This window comes from Heteronotia binoei, chromosome 3 (genome assembly GCF_032191835.1).
Source record: "Heteronotia binoei isolate CCM8104 ecotype False Entrance Well chromosome 3, APGP_CSIRO_Hbin_v1, whole genome shotgun sequence".
Lineage (NCBI taxonomy): Eukaryota > Metazoa > Chordata > Lepidosauria > Squamata > Gekkonidae > Heteronotia > Heteronotia binoei.
Genome location: NC_083225.1, coordinates 171,603,449 through 171,620,276, shown reverse-complemented (window position 1 = coordinate 171,620,276; position 16,828 = coordinate 171,603,449).

Below are 16,828 nucleotides of genomic sequence, written 5' to 3'. Positions count from 1 at the left end.
CTAATAAGGCCTCTCTGTGGCATTTGTCAAAACAGAACGTGCAAGCTTCTTTTGTCTTGCCATCTAATGTGCTTTCTTCCTTGAAATCTGGCTGTGAGATGTACAAATTTCATCTCTGAGGCTAGAAGTGGTATTAGGGTTACCAATCTCTAGATGGGGCCTAGGGATCTCCTGGAATTACAACAAGTCTCCAGGCTACAGAGATCAGTCCCCTTGGAGGAAATAACAACGTTAGAGGTAAGGTTGCAAGGTCCTACTTTGCTGCCAGTGGGGGAATCCTGGTCCTGGAGTCTTCTATGAAGCAATTATGTCACTTGGAAGTGACGTCATTGTGTTGCTGATATCACGTGTGATGCTTTAGGTTTTGGGCAAGAACTCTATGGGTTTTTTGCTATAAAACCATAGAGTTTGTCCAAAACCCAGCACATCAACACAACATCAGCAACATGTTGGCATCACTTCTGATGTCATCATGTCAGGGATGTCACACAATGATGTTCCAGTTTGGGGGTTGCCTTTCCTCCACAGGCGGGCTTCAAGGTGGTGGATTGGGACCCAAAAAACTGGGGGATCCCTTGGCCGGACTGGGGATCTGGCAACCCTATTTGAAGGGGGAAAGCCTATGGCATTACACCACGCTACGCTTCCTCCCTTCCCCAAACTCTGCCCTCCCCTGGCTCCACCTCCAAAAATCTCCAGGTATTTCCCAACCCAGAATTGGAAACCCTAAGCAGGGTTCATACATAACTGCTGTTAAGTTGCAACTGACTTATGATGACCCCAGCAAGCAGGGCCGGATTAACAATTAGGCAAAGGAGGCACTTGCCTATGGGCCCCCATGCCTTTGGGGCTCCGAGGCCAGCTTTCTCCCCACCCCAGTTCCGCCCCCCATGGCTAGTTTGCCTCTTCCTCCGTTGGCCCCTTCCTCTCAGCTTGCCTGCCTCGCCTCCTCCCCATCGCTTACCCCTTCGTCCACCCTCCCCCTCGCTTCCCTCGTTGCTGCTTCCCTGTTTGCTGTTCGCCCGCTTCCCTCTTCATCTGACCCCTCCCCGTTGTTTCCTTCTTTGTCCGCCTGCCCTGCCTCCTCCCCATCTGCCAGCCCAGCCCCAGGGAAACCCATGTCTGGAACGAGAAACCCGCTTCTGCGCTTGCTGGGCTTGCAAGGTACTTTCCGCAGAGTCAGGCGGGGAGGAAAGGGAAGCCGTTGCAAAACTCCATCTGGGCTCTGGTTGAGTGGTGGGCAGCGGGGACAGGACACTTCCCCCCCCCCTCAGAAGCAGAAATCCGAATCGCCTGCAGCAAAACAAAGTAGGAAAACCAGCCAGGCAAGCTGGCTCCGTCAGGCTCGCCTACCCTTCAGCAGCTCCTCAGCCCCTCTTCTGTGTCTGGCAGTGCCAAGCCAGCCAACACTGGCTCTCCTAGAGCAATGGGACAGGGAGAGAGATTGGGCTGGCAAAATCGCTGCAAAGCTTCCTGCGTTGGGAGCTTGCTTCCCCACCCCCCTCGGTAACTTGCAGGCTGCCTCTGTCAGTAGCAAAGGACAGATATTTTTTTTAAGTTCCCTTTGCTCTTTCGGCTGCCTCTGCTCTTTCTATCAAGTACAAATGGGGGGGGGGGGGAATAACAACTTCCCTTCATTCACTGGGGAGGGGGAAGGGAAAGAGACAGCAGAAAGCCCATGTTGCCCGGGAGTGCCTTGAGAAGCCCAGCAAAGATTCCTTCCAGGTTTTGTGTGCAGTGCTTCTCTGGGACGCCTGCTCCAGAGCCTCCAGTCAGTTCAGCAAGAAAGAGTCTTGTTTGTTTCAGAATGGTTTGCAGGTTGTCTCTCTTACCTTGAGATGTGAAGAGATCAGGTTATACCATACCATTCCACATTTCTACCTGAAGAAGAAGATAAGAAGATACTGGATTTATACCCCGCCTTGCACTCTGAATCTCAGAGTCTTAGAGCAGTTTACAATCTCCTTTACCTTCCCCCCCTCCCACACCAGACACCCTGTAAGGTGGGTGAGGCTGAGAGAGCTCTCCCAGAAGCTTCCCTTTCAAGGACAACTCCTACCAGAGCTATGGCTGACCCAAGGCCATTCCAGCAGCTGCAAGTGGAGGAGTGGGGAATCAAGCCTAGGCTTGCCAATCCCCAGGTCCCAGTGGGGGTTCTCCCGCTTTCCCAGGCTTCTTCCCACCCCCAGTCAGCTGGCCGGCGGGGGAAAGCTCCACCCCCATAGCCCCCATGTGACTTTCATTCTTCGATTGGAAAGGCTTCCGCTTGGAATGGTGTTTCTGTGTTACTTTGAAGAAGTTGGCAGCAACTTGTGAGTAGAGAGACCAATCCCTCGCTTCAGAGTTGCCAGAAACGGCAGGGAGGGAAGGGAAATAGATAGATAGATAGATAGATAGATAGATAGATAGATAGATAGATAGATAGATAGATAGATAGAGAGATAGATAGAGAGATAGATAGATAGATAGATAGATAGATAGATAGATAGATAGATAGATAGATAGATAGATGATAGATAGATAGATAGATAGATAGATAGATAGATAGATAGATAGATAGATAGATAGATAGATAGATAAATAGATAGATAGATAAGATTCTCATAGGGTATAATGGGGAATTGATCTGGAGGTATCGAGGGCCCCGGGGGGGCTGTTGTTTGAGGTAGAGGCACCAAATTTTTAGTATAGCATCTAGTGCCTCTTTCCAAAATACCCCCCCCAAGTTTCAAAACGATTGGACCAGGGGGTCCAATTCTATGAGCCCCCAAAAAGGTGCCCCTATCCTTCATTATTTCCTATGGAAGGAAGGCATTTAAAAAGGTGTGCTGTCCCTTTAAATGTGATGGCCAGAACTCCCTTGGAGTTCAGTTATGCTTGTCACACCCTTGCTCCTGGCTCCACCCCCAAAGTTCCCAGATATTTCTTGAATTGAACTTGGCAACCCTAATCAAGCCTGGTTCGCCCAGATTAAGTCCACGCACTTAACCACTACACCAAACTGGTGTTCATCAGCTGTGCAGTGTTGTATTTGGTTGTGTTCATCAGTTCTTCCTTATTCAGGATGAGAAGGCAGTCCTAGAACTCTTACAGAAGCAGCATTGCATCTAAAAACCAGATGTGACAGACTAGTCATTCCCCCTGTTTCACTGAATTATTAGAAAAAGCTGTGATATTTTACACACGTCTCCTTAATTCCTAGCATTCAGGACAGGCATGTGTGCAGCAGATATAAAGGAAATATATTTGAGATTTCACACTGCACTTCAGTTTGTGACATGACAGTTTCCACAAAAGAATGTGAGCTTAGAACAGGGAAGAACAGGGAACAAATTCTGGCTGAAATATAGGCTGTTTCTCCTCCCCAAAGCGGTCATGGTTGGGTGAATCTTCTAAAAATGCCACAGAACACTATTAGCAGCTCTACCAGTGTTGATTACTTGCTAGCAGGGCTTTTTGGGGTAGAAAAAGCCCAGCAGGAACTCATTTGCATATTAGGCCACACCCCCTGATGTCACTTTTGTTTCACATAGGGCTTTTTGTAGAAAAAGTCCAGCAGGAATTCATTTACGTATTAGGCCACACCCCCTGACACCAAGCCAGCCGGAACTGCGTTCCTGTGCATTCCTGCTCAAAAAAAAAAAAAAGAGCCCTGCTTGCTAGCAAATCGTGATGAGAAGCAAAGCCACCTCCATACTCCATGGTGATCTCACACTTTAGATAAGAAGGCTTCTTGATAGTCCAGTCCTAAGCAGAGTTAACCCTTCTAAGTTCATTGAAGCCAATCAACTTAGAAAAATGTAATGTTATTTAGGACTGCAGTATCAGTCTTGCATGCTGCAACCTTTTGCCCTATGGTTGGGTTGTGGTCCATTATTATATTATAAAGTCTTTATTCTACCTAGATGAGAAGAATTCAGGGTGACGGCAGTCAGGGCCTAAAGAAACTTTGAATTATTTAACAACTCATTTTATATTCCAGTTTCATTTTATGCAGTTGAAGTCCCTTTTTTAATTTGACAAGAAACAGACTTTGAGATGTCCTCTCTCGAAATTCATTGGCTGCTTCTCTCAAAAAGGGACATCTAAATTTGCCTAAAAATTTCACTTCTGACAAAATTCAGTGGCAACTCCTTTTGTAAAGTTTGTATTGTGCAAACTTTGAATGATTTAATAACTCATTTTATACTCCAATTTCCTTTTATGCATTTGAAGTCCCTTTTTGTATTTGACAGGAAACAGACTTCAAGATGTCTTCTCTCAAAATTCATTGGCTGCTTCTCTCAAAAAGGAACATCCAAGTTTGCCTCGAAATTTCACTTCTGACAGAATTCGTTAGCAACTCCTTTTGCACAGTCCATACAATTTCTTGAATATGCTGATCATAGCTGTGTTTCTTTGCATGTGTGTATAAAGTGAGGTGTTTGTGAGTTTCCTGCATTGTGCAGCGGGTTGGACTAGATGACCCTGGAGGTCCCTTCCAACTCTATGATTCTATGAAAGTGCTGTTGATTTGCGATTGACTTATAGTGACCTCAGCAAGGAACTTTCAAGGCAAGCAAGAAGCAGAGATTTCCATTGCCTTCCTCTGCCTTGGTGGTGGTCTTTCCAAATACTGACCCTGCTTAGCTTCTGAGATCTGACAAGATTTGGCTGTACCATGCCACCTTTCCTCCATAGCAGTATGTCTACACAACTGCTTCTATTTATTCTCCTGGTTTCGGGTATAGCAATATGTGGCCTTTGAGGCAGTTAGTTGAATTTCCAGCAAGTGACCCTACTCACAGTTTCCCGTAAAACCGCTTGTCCTCATTATTTACTCATTTATTTAGCAAGTCTGCTTAATCCATTTTTATACATCTCCAGATTCATGCCCATGTACCCAGTGAAATTCACTGAGGGTATTGTTTCCCGATCTTGGCACAGGTTTGTCTAACTCCTTTGCCAAGCCATATAGAGGAAACTGTGCAATGTTATTATGGAGCTCCTGTATGTAATAGCAAGCTCAACAACCTGGAATGCGAAGAGAACTGAAAAATGTTCCCATGTCACAAAGTGTGAGACAGTTTGCTTCACAGTTTGACCAACGTGGAGATTTTCAGCATGATAAGCTTGATTGTGTTTTTAAAAGGACTGGCTCCTTCCTTCCAACTGCATAGATTGAAATCTGAAAGAGAGTGTTTGTTATATCAAAGTAGCCAAGACCCAACTGAGCCAAAAATACTTGACCCTTTTTCATCTGTATTTTCAACAGCATCAAAAGGTGATTTATATTGATTGATAGGGATTTCTTTTTCAGTGACTGAAAAGAAAGAGTTCAAAAGCAATCACTGATTAAGAATTAGTTTTAACACATGGCATTTGCCAAGCGTTCCCAAGTTATAACAAACATATCTTGTGAATTGCCATTGGGTAAAGTCCTCTTGATCTCTAATCAGCGCTTGTAGGCAGAACTCGTGTACACCCTCTATTCTTGCAGAATTCACTGCAGGTTAAATTTGCTTGTGTTTAGGGTTTTTTCCCTGGGGGAATGCAGCAGAACAGAGTTCCAGAACCTCTTTGTAGAAACAAAATTCTCAAAAAAATGTTTAAAAGTTCATGAGGAGCACACCCATGTGTTTCTCCTTCACTTCCCTCTTGAGGGTTCTGGCATCTCTTTTTCCAGAAAAAAAGCCCTGCTTATTTTACACTAAAGTTTGGTTCACACATGCATGTTCAGTTGCCAACTGGCTTAGGAAGCTCGGGATGCCAAATCTGGCCTGGGAAACTCCTGGAGATTTGGGGAGAGGTGCCTAAGGGGGCAGAGTTTGGGATGTGGGGGAGCTCAGCAGGCATGTGATATCCTAGAGTTTGAAGAAGATATTGGATTTATATCCCGCCCTTCACTCTGAATCACAGAGTGGCTTATGATTTCCTTTACCTTCCTTCCACAAAACAGACATCCAGTTAGGTAGGTGGGGCTGAGAGAGCTCTCACAGCAGCTGCCGTTTCAAGGACAACGTCTGCGAGAGCTATGGCTGAGCCAAGGCCATTCCAGCAGCTGCAAATGGAGGAGTGGGGAATCAAACCCGATTCTCCCAGATAAGTGTCCGTGCACTTAACCACTACACCAAACTGGCTCTCTATCTTTGCTATTGTAGGCTTCCGTTTCCTCCAGCGGAATTAATCTCTGCCGACTGGAGATTAGTTATAAGTCCAAGAGAACTCCAGGCCCTAGCATGAGGGTGGTAAGCCTACCACCACCTAATTTTTCTGCATGTATAAACCAAGAAAGCCAGGTTGGTGTAGTGGTTAAGAGCGATGGACTCTAATCTGGAGAACCACATTTGATTCCCCACTCCTCTACATGAAGCCAGCTGGGTGACCTTGTGTGAGTCATAGTTCTCTCAGAGCTCTCTTGGCCTCACTTATCTCACAGGGTTTCTGTTGTGGGGAAGGAGAGGGAAAGGAGATTGTAAACCATTCTAAGACTACAAATGAAGGGCAGAGTATAAATCCAATCTCCTCCTCCTTTTCCTCCTCTCCTCCTCCTCCTCTTCTCCTCCTCCTCCTCCCCTCCTTCTCCTTCTTCTTTTTCTCCTCCTCCTCCTTCTTCTCTGAAGCCATCTTCAGCCGCGGAGGGCAATAGAGGAGAACCTTTTAAGATGGACCGTATTTCAGTGACTAGCTACCGTTTGTACATTTCATAAAGTATTCTCAAATGTTGTAAGAGGCCTCTTTAAAAAGACATTGTTGTCTTTCTAAAATAAATACCATATAATGGGGAAAAGCTTGGCAACAAATGATTTTTGAAGTTTTCTCCCATACAACAAACTCATGATGCATATCTGTGTGCTTCACCTATCAACTATGTTGAAAACAGAAGTTAGTATAAATTCAACCTGCTTTGACTGCTTCTGGCTTCTTAACCTTACTCCATTTTGTAACTAAGAATCCTACAGTGATTAACCAGCCAGTCTGTTCAAAGGAAAGGCATTCAGAAAGGAGAGCTGAAATGTAGTCTATTAGCAATGGAACATTAAACCTGAACAAATACTTGGTCAGCTGTTTGGAAGGCAGGTTTAAAAAAATATCACTGTCATCCTATAGATGAAAGCTAAAAATAGAATTGCCAGAGTGGATGAAAGTTAACACCTTCTGAGGACATAAAAGAGTGCTGGTACAGGAAGTGACTGGCCCAAGGTCACCCAGCAAGTTTGCCATTTGCGGGAAGGATGGAATATAAATCTAAATAAAAAAATAAATACAATAGTTGAAGAAAATGAGAAATGGAAAGATTCAGGGAATATTATTAAAAAAAAATTGCCTCAAATGAGAATGACTTTTTAAACAGTTAACAGTTGTGTAGTGTAGTGGTTAAGTTTGAGGACTCTTATCTGGGAGAACCGGGTTTGATTCCCCACTCCTCCACTTGCACCTGCTGGAATGGCCTTGGGTCAGCCATAGCTCTCACAAGAGTTGTCCTTGAAAGGGGAAGCTGCTGTGAGAGCCCTCTCCAGCCCCCACCCACCTCACAGGGTGTCTGTTGTGGGGGAGGAAGGTAAAGGAGATTGTGAGATTGTGGATCAAAAACTGGCTAATTAATAGGAAGCAGAGAGTGAGTATAAATGGGCAATCTTTGCAGTGGAAGACGGTAAGCAGTGGGGTGCCGCAGGGCTCAGTACTGGGTCACATGCTCTTTAACTTGTTCATAAATGATTTGGAGTTGAGAGTAAGCAGTGAAGTGGCTAAGTCTGCAGATGACACTAAATTGTTCAGGGTGGTAAGAACCAGAAAAGATTGTGAGGCACTCCAAAGGGATCTGTTGAGGTTGGGTGAGTGGGCGTCAACATGGCAGATGAGGTTCAATGTGGCCAAGTGCAAACTAACGCACATTGGGGCCAAAAATCCCAGCTACAAATACAAGTTGATGGGGTGTGACCTGGCAGAGACTGACCAAGAGAGAGATCTTGGGGTCGTGGTAGATAACTCACTGAAAATGTCAAGACAGTGTGCGATTGCAATAAAAAAGGCCAACACCATGCTGGGAATTATTAGGAAGGGAATTGATAACAAATCAGCCAGTATCATAATGCCCCTATATAAATCGATGGTGCGGTCTCATTTGGAATACTGTGTACATTTCTGGTCACCGCACCTCAAAAAGGATATTATAGCATTGGAAAAAGTCCAGAAAAGGGCAACTAGAATGATTAAAGGGTTGAAACACTTTTCCTATGAAGAAAGGTTAAAACTTGGGCATCTTTAGCTTGGAGAAACGTCCACTGCGGGGTGACATGATAGAGGTTTACAAGATGATGCATAGGATGGAGAAAGTAGAGAAAGAAGTACTTTTCTCCCTTTCTCACAATACAAGAACTCATGGGCATTGAATGAAATTGCTGAGCAGTAGGGTTAGAACGGATAAAACGAAGTGTTCACCCAAAGGGTGATTAACGCGTGGAATTCACTGCCACAGGACGTGGTGGCTACAAGCATAGCCAGCTTCAAGAGGGGTTTGGATAAAAATATGGAGCAGAGGTCCATCAGCGGCTATTAGCCACAGCATATTATTGGAACTGTCTGGGGCACTGATGCTCTGTATTCTTGGCGCTTGGGGGAGGGGCAAAGTGGAAGGGCTTCTAGCCCCACTTGTGAACCTTTCAGTACTGTCTACTCAGACTGGCAGCAGCTTTCCAGGGTCTCAAGCTGAGGTTTTTTCACACCTACTTGCCTGGACCTTTTTTAGTTGGAGATGCTGGGGACTGAACCTGGGATCTTCTGCTTACCAAGCAGATACTCTACCAGTGAGCCATCATCCCTGCCCTTGTAGGAGCTGTATTTACTAATCTTGGTGTCTGTCAAGCCAAAGAGAGATGCATAAGAATGCAAACAGTCATCAATGATTTATATAGTACATACGTGTTTCCTTCTCCCACTGATGTCAAAAAGTAATTCCCTAAACTTTTCCTATGCTGATTTTATGGGGACTGTTATTCCCAGCTTGTTTTTTTTAAAAAAAGCCTTTTCTAGCATGGTCATGTTGTAAAGTACATACATATGCATTTTATCTTTCTGTGCAAAGAAAGTATGAAAAATTTTAATAAAAATGTGTGTGATATTTGTTCACATCTTGTAGCTCCCAGACATCTGATGTTTATCCTTTATGTCTCTTACGTTAAGCAAGTTTGGCCACCCCTGCTATAGGTTTATGAATTTTTCTTAGTAGGAATGAATGAAACTCTCCAATTGGTTAGACTAGTGGGCTCTGCCCTGACACTTAGGCCATTTATTCTCTTCCAGCTTCATCTACATCACAAGGTTGCTATGAGTGTAAAGGGGGAGGGGGGGAGAGAACCATATATGGTATCTCCAAGAGTGGGATAAAAATGCACTGCATGTACTAAATTAGGGTTTGATCTTGTTTATTGCCAAACAAATACAGTATCCTCCTACCTTCCCTGACTGCTCTCTGAGTCCTACTGCCTTCAGTGCCTCCTCCTAGCCAGCAGGGATCCTCTGGAAACGCCCATCCACTATGTTCCTATAAGGATGTGTCTCTAAATTACAACAATCACTACACTACAGGTTTCTTCTGTCACCTGTATCTTTTGTTTTCCTGAAGTGTGTTCTAAATACTGATCTGCAATGTTTGCACTGAGGTTTGGGTTTTTTTCTCATTCGTTACTTGGAACTGTAGTTGTACATTCATTCTTTGTCTTAATTGCACACAATTCCTATCAATGTCAATCTGAATTGTTGTCGCCCATTCGGTTTGTGTATTTGAAAACTTGTTTTCAATGGTGATTTGCCCTTCAGGGATGTTCTCACAGATATTCCACAGCATCCAAATTTGTGTTTGTATTTAAGTGTTTGTACCAAAATTGTAATTTGCATCACAGTGCTCTTTCTTCTTTGAAAAGTCACTAGGAATCAGTTTGTCTCAGATGTCCAGAGAAGACAAAATTTAGAGTCGGTGCCAAAGCTTACTTACCAAAGCCAAGAACTCTACTCAAACTATAAAAGTTTTAATTATTTTTAAAGAGAAGTTGGGGGACTATGAAAGCAGCAGAACAGGAATTATCATGATGTGAAGGAACACTAGTCAGAAACTGAGTGGGGAAACAACCAGCATTCTAATATTCTGTGCAACAGATTATAGGTCAGTCTGTGCCACACAAGTGTGGTCTAAGCAATATTGTTAATGACTTGTGGAATTCACATGTAATGCATGTTCCATCTCCAGTCCAAACTATCTATCTATCTATCTATCTATCTATCTATCTATCTATCTATCTATCTATCTAATCTATCTATCTATCTATCTATCTATCTATCTATCTATCTATCTATCTATCTATCTATCTATCTATCTATCTATCTATTACTTTGCATTTATATCCCGCCCTCTCTGCAAGCGGACTCAGGGCGGCTTACAGTATCATAAAAACAATCAATTCCATAAAACATATAAAACCATAATACATTTATCAGTTTAAAACTATTACGCTATCTCAATCCAGTCTGGCGGTATTTGGTTCTGACTATGACCACCAGCTTCTGTAGGATGTCCGGTGGCAGCCCATTTTCAGTCAACCAGAAAAGCCTGTCTAAACAGTTCGGTCTTACAGGCCCTGCGGAACGCCGACAAATCCCGCAGGGCCCTTATAGCTTCTGGGAGGGTGTTCCAGAGTTCTGGTGCTGCCACCGAGAAGGCCCTAGATCTTGTTGCGCATAGCCTGGCTTCTTTTGGGCCAGGGGCAGACAGCAGATTTTTTGTCCCTGATCGCAGTGCTCTCTGGGGGATTTATGGGGAAAGGCGGTCCCGTAGATAGGCAGGTCCCTGACCATAAAGGGCTTTAAAGGTTAATACCAACACCTTGAAGCGAACTCGGAACACAACAGGCAACCAGTGCAGCTCTCTCAGCACTGGCCGAATGTGCTCCCGTCGTGGTAGCCCCATTAACAGCCGTGCCGCAGCGTTCTGCACTATCTATCTATCTATCTATCTATCTATCTATCTATCTATCTATCTATCTATCTATCTATCTATCTATCATCTATCTGTCTGTTCGTCCGTCTGTCTGTCTATTTTTCCCATTTAAAGCCCGGACTTTCCCAAATGGGCTCTGGGCGGGTAACAACAATCAATAATACAAGATTAAAATCAAATGCATATAATAAAATATACAATTTAAAAGCATATAACAATCTAAAAACAAACTCCAATTCTGCAGTTGGTGATATCATTTGCTTCCACCCCTTCCATACATCCCCCAGCTGGTGTAAGATAGATGGGTCAGCGGAGTTATATCATCAGGGTCCTTGCAGCAGAGAGGCCACAGAATAACAAAATGTCCGCCACCTCAGTTGAATGCCTGGTGGAACAGCTCTGTCTTACAGGCCCTGTGGAACTGCAACAACTACTCCCAAGGTTATTTAGTACAAAACAATTCCAATAACAGATTCACTAATGGTATTAACTGGATGAACAGTCAAAATGAACAGTCAAAACTAAGGAAGAGTGAATGGTAGTTCATGTTCAGTATCGCAGACCCCTGTGCTGAAAGATCCGCACTGACTATCTATGGATTTTCCACATTCTTATCTTACTGGCTGGTAAGCTCCTGTTTTGGTGTGTGAAGTGTCCTGTTCCATATGTGTTTTGCTTCCTCCAGTGGTTGATTCAATATCACACAGGTTTATTTCCAGCATTGAAACTTGCAGTTTAAATCTTTAGGGAGATATGCTGGAAATACACATGTCTGATATCGAATTGACCACTAGAGGGAGCAAAATATGAGGAACAGACACACACACACCCTCCAAAGAGAGAGGAACTTACCAGCCAGCCAGTAAGATGAGAATGTGAAGAAGCGCGATTCCTGGGCACATTTCAAAATGCTGGTTCTTACCTTAAAAACCCTAAATAGCTTCAAAACGAAGTGCCTCGTTCCATGTTGCTTCTCCTGCCCGTTAAGACACTGTTCCCAAGTTCTTCATGGCTCTGCCTTAAGATAGCACTTTTAAGTAGGTCTACTCAGAAGTAAGTGTCATTGAATTCAGTTGGACCTGCTCTCAGGAAAGTGTTTTTAGGATTTTAACCAGAGTCAAAGGAAGCTATGACAAGGAAGAAAACTTGATTTAAACAGTGGAAAGCTTGTCCAAATTAGGAGAATTTTAATAACAGTAAGCACAATCTCTGATTTTAAAAAGACCACAAGGAAAAAAACCATAAGGAGTTGGGGCTAAAAATGTCAAGGGAGTCAAACAAAACATTCTTCAAATATATTGGAAACAGGAAATCTGTTAGGAGGTGGATGAACTGTTAGATGACAAAGCAGTGAAAAGATTTCTGAAGAAAGTAGAATAGGAGTAGAACAGAAATGGAATTAAATCTTTGTGTTGGTCTTGGTTGTGGGTGGAGGTAGACACTCTTCTGAATCATTTTTTTGGGGAAGAGGCAAAGTCAAACAGAACTAACAAGGAATAAAGTTTTAGGGCTTATTGACAAATGGACAAATAACACAATGGGTCAGGATGGTATAAATCTGAGTATTCTTAAAGAATTTGAATGTAAAATTGCTGAATTTCCCATCCAAGTCATGCAGTCTCCCACCAGAGGTCTCGAAGTTTCGCAACCTAATAACATTGTTTAATGAGGGATCCAGAGGGGGGCAGGACATTACACAATCTTTAGCCTAATTTGTCTTAAGTAATTTAGTAAAACAAATTACACTCCCAGAAGAAGAATAAATTTGCATGGTGTCTATTGAGAGAAGTTCTGTCTCATTGACCTTCTGGAGTTCTTTGAGAGTGTCAAGAAGCATATGTCTAACAGTCTATGTGGCTGTCTGTGAATATCATATAACTGTATTCCAAGAAGGTTTTGATATAGGTACTCCCCAAACTTTCTTGAGTAACCATAGCAATCATGGCATAAGAGGACAGAAACTCTTAAGAACAGGATGAAAAGGGTCAAACAATTCTCACAAAGGAGGGCATTGAGCAAAGGGTTCCCCAAAAATCTGCTATTGGAATTTCTGTGATTTACTTGTTTTGAGGTGAAATCAAATTATTCAAAATGGTGAAATCCAAGTAGACTTTGAAGAGTTCTTTTCCCTAACCTGGATATCCCAGGCGAGCTCACTCTTGTTAGATCTTGGACACTAAGCAGGATCGGCGCTGGCAAATATTTAGATGGGAAACCACCAAGGAATACCAGGGTCAGTCACGATACAGAGGCAGGCAATGGCAAACTACCTGTGCACATCTCTTGCCTTGAAAGCCCTATGAGGACTCATTGGTCGTTTTCACACTCACCTTTATCAGCAGCGACGACCCTCTTCACCGCGCAGGATCTGCGCGGATTTCGCACTAATTGCCGCGGAGCACCCGGAAGAGCCAGAAAGTCCCGGCGCTTTTGCAGCGCAAACCAAAACCACCAAAAAGCAGTTTCCGTTTGCGCCGCAAAAGCGCCGGGACTTTCCGGCTCTTCCGGGTGCTCCGCGGCAATTAGTGCGAAATCCGCGCAGATCCTGCGCGGTGAAGAGGGTCGTCGCTGCTGATTAAGGTGAGTGCGAAAACGACCCATAAGTCAGCTGTGACGAGAGCAAAAAAAAAAAATTATGTGAGAAACCTTTAAAGACCCAAAAGATCTCTCCGCACTTGGGTGAACAGGAAAACAAGTGGCAAATATAATTCAATGTCAGCAAGCATAAAAGTTATGCAGATTGGGTTTAAAAACGTCTTATTACATATATACAAGCAGGGCTTTTTCATAGAAAAGGAACTCATTTGTATATTAGGCCATGCCCCTTGGTGTCACCACTGTTTAACACGGGACTTTTTGTAGAAAAGGCCCAGCAGGAACTCATTTGCATATTGGGCCACACCCCCTGATGCCAAACCAGCCGGAACTGCATTTCTGCTCAAAAAAAGGCCTGCATACAACCATATCTGTATAGCACATGGTGGTCTGAAAGAGACCATAGGGTTGTGATAAAGAGATGGATGAAAACAGTAACTCAATGTCCAGGGGTTCACAGTGGCTCATGCACACATTACATTTATCCATCTAAGTGTAAGCTTGGACTGAGATATGTAAATATACCCACTTGCTCATGCAAAGTCACTTTATGCTAGTAAAACGATGCAGAAGAAGCATCTATTTCTGAAGGATGCTGATATCTTTATGACCAATCAGGAACATAATATCTTCCATCGACTTTGTTCTGAAATAATAAGGACGGCAATAAATGGAGCACAGATGTTACACGGATGACTTATTCCTTGCTGCAGATAAAAATGATGAACCACACATGGTGGTTGTTGATTATAAATGAAGATGTTGACTTGGATGCTGGCAGAAGTGCCTCACACTGGCTGAGCAGGGGAGTGATTTTTGCCAGTCCCCCCTCCCAATGCAGGTATCCACATCACCATTCCTGGAGGTTCCGTCACCCCCTTGGGATATCATTTCAGGGGACACAGTGAGTTGCAGTGAGAATAGAAGGCATATAAATTCCAGTCTCTCATAGAACTCTGATTATGTTTCTTTGAATTCAAGCCATTCGCTTTATTGTAGTTTAGGAAGGAGATCCAGGACTCATCTTTCCTTATTGTAAGAATTTTATGGGGTGCTCAGGACAAAGAAGACAGCATTTATGTATCTTATATGTAACATTCATTTCAAACTTTCCTAAAATGGGGCAAAAGCTTTCTATGCCACTTCAAACCATCTGATGTTCCAGACTGCATTAAAAAATTCGCCCTGATTCAGATGGCCCAGGCTAGCGTGACCTCATCAGATCTCAGATGCTAAACAGGGTCAGCCCTGGGACAGAAGGAAACATCAAAAAAACAGCTTCCACAGTGGAAGTTTTTGTTTGGGAAGCACAATTCTCAAGCCACTGGGGGCTAGCTTTGTGATTCATTGGACCACAGCCATTATCTGTGTTAGACTTACAAACCCCTGTGTTCATAACTGCGACACTGCACTAGTAATGATTCAAGAGACCGAACTCAAAATTTAATATTCCTCATTTGGGAACAATATGCCTTCCATGGAGCACCCACTTGTAACAGACCCAAGAAAATCCTATGATTTGTCAAGCCACAAGGCTGATATTTCCATGTGTATTATTTTATTTAATGTTGTCTGTCCTATGATAAAAGAAAAAAGTTACTTAGGAATCAAAATACAAAAAAGTAATCAAGGAGATCTAAATACCAGATAGCGAAGTAAATGTGATGGCCACAGGAATAAACAGCTTTCAAAGGGGATTAGATAGATAAGAACATGGGGTGTGGTCACACGTCACATTAAAAGTGGGTGAGTAGCAGTCAAATTTGAACTGCTGAATATTGATTTGATGCAGGGCCGATCAGACGAGCATCTAAGAATGCGACTGTTGTTGAGCGATCAGACATCCAATACTATCACGCTCTTTTCTTGGAGCATGCGTGATCAGATGGTGATTCCTGGGAAGGGGGGTTCCATTGAGGGGGGGGTGAAGCCGGGAGACTTTGGGGGTGGAGCCAGGAGACATTGGGGGCGGAGCCAGGAACAAGGGTGTGACAAGCATAATTGAACTCCAAGGGAGTTCTGGCAATCACATTTAAAGGGACAGCACACCTTTTTAAATGTCTTCCTTCCATAGGAAATAATGAAGGATACGGGCACCTTCTTTTGGGGCTCATAGAATGGGACCCCCTGGTCCAATTGTTTTGAAACTTGGGGGATACTGTACTGAAAATTGTGCCTCTACCTCAAAAAACAGCTCCCCCAGAGCCCCTGAAGCCTCCAGATCAATTCCCCATTATACCCTATGAGAATCAATCTCCACATAGAGAATAATGTTTCTGGTGACTCTGAAGGGGGATTGGCGTCTCTACTCACGAGTTGCTGCCAACTTCTTCAAAGTAACACAGACACCCCATCCCAAGAGGAAGCCTTTCGATCGGAGACTGAAGCCTCCGGAGGTAGAAACGCAGATGGTCCTCTGGGGGCAGGGCTTCCCCCTGCCGGCCAGCTGACTGGGGGCGGGAAGCAGCCTGGGAAAGCGGAAGAACCCCCTCTGGGACCTGGGGATTGGCAAGCCTATCCTAAACCAATAGATTAATCTTGTTTTATCGGCTGTTTTCTTCTCTGTGTCTTTTTTTTTTTAAATTTCAAAGCCTGGAATTTCATAATATTGTCTTTTGAGGTTTTAGGATCAACCTTCAAGAAATGTACACTGTTCTATAAAAGACTCAAAGGGATCTAATGATCCTTTTTGAACCAGCAGGCTGAAGCTCCCTCTTCCCTCAGAGACTTTAGAATCTGAATTCTAACAGGGCAAAAATGCTATTAAATCTCTTACACTACAAACATCATGAAACTGAAGGCAGTTTTATTTAGGTTAATTTATTGACCTTATTGCATGAGCGGGTTTTAAAGCAATAGTTTAACTACCTTCCTTTGCTCAGTCTTATTATTTATGATAATGTGGGCTATAATTTTGCCTGCTTTAACTAGCAAGCTCACCAAATGTTTCCTTTTAAGAGAAAGCATCATTATCACAAATGGCTTTTCCGCTATTGTAGTGTATGGTAAGCTCATCAATATAGATTAAATTTAATTCTTCCTGAATTGGAATTCATAGCATGAATTGGTTAGTACTACAATTAGACTTTTTCTATATAGCTGTAATTCTATATTCATGAAGGGAAAAGTTATATGGAGCATACATATAACCTGAAATTCAAATTTATATAAGCAAATATGCTTCTTGAAGCCTTACGTTTCTGTTTACAGGATATCTTGTTTTACAGATGTATTATGGCCAGAAATGCCACCCGAAAGGGC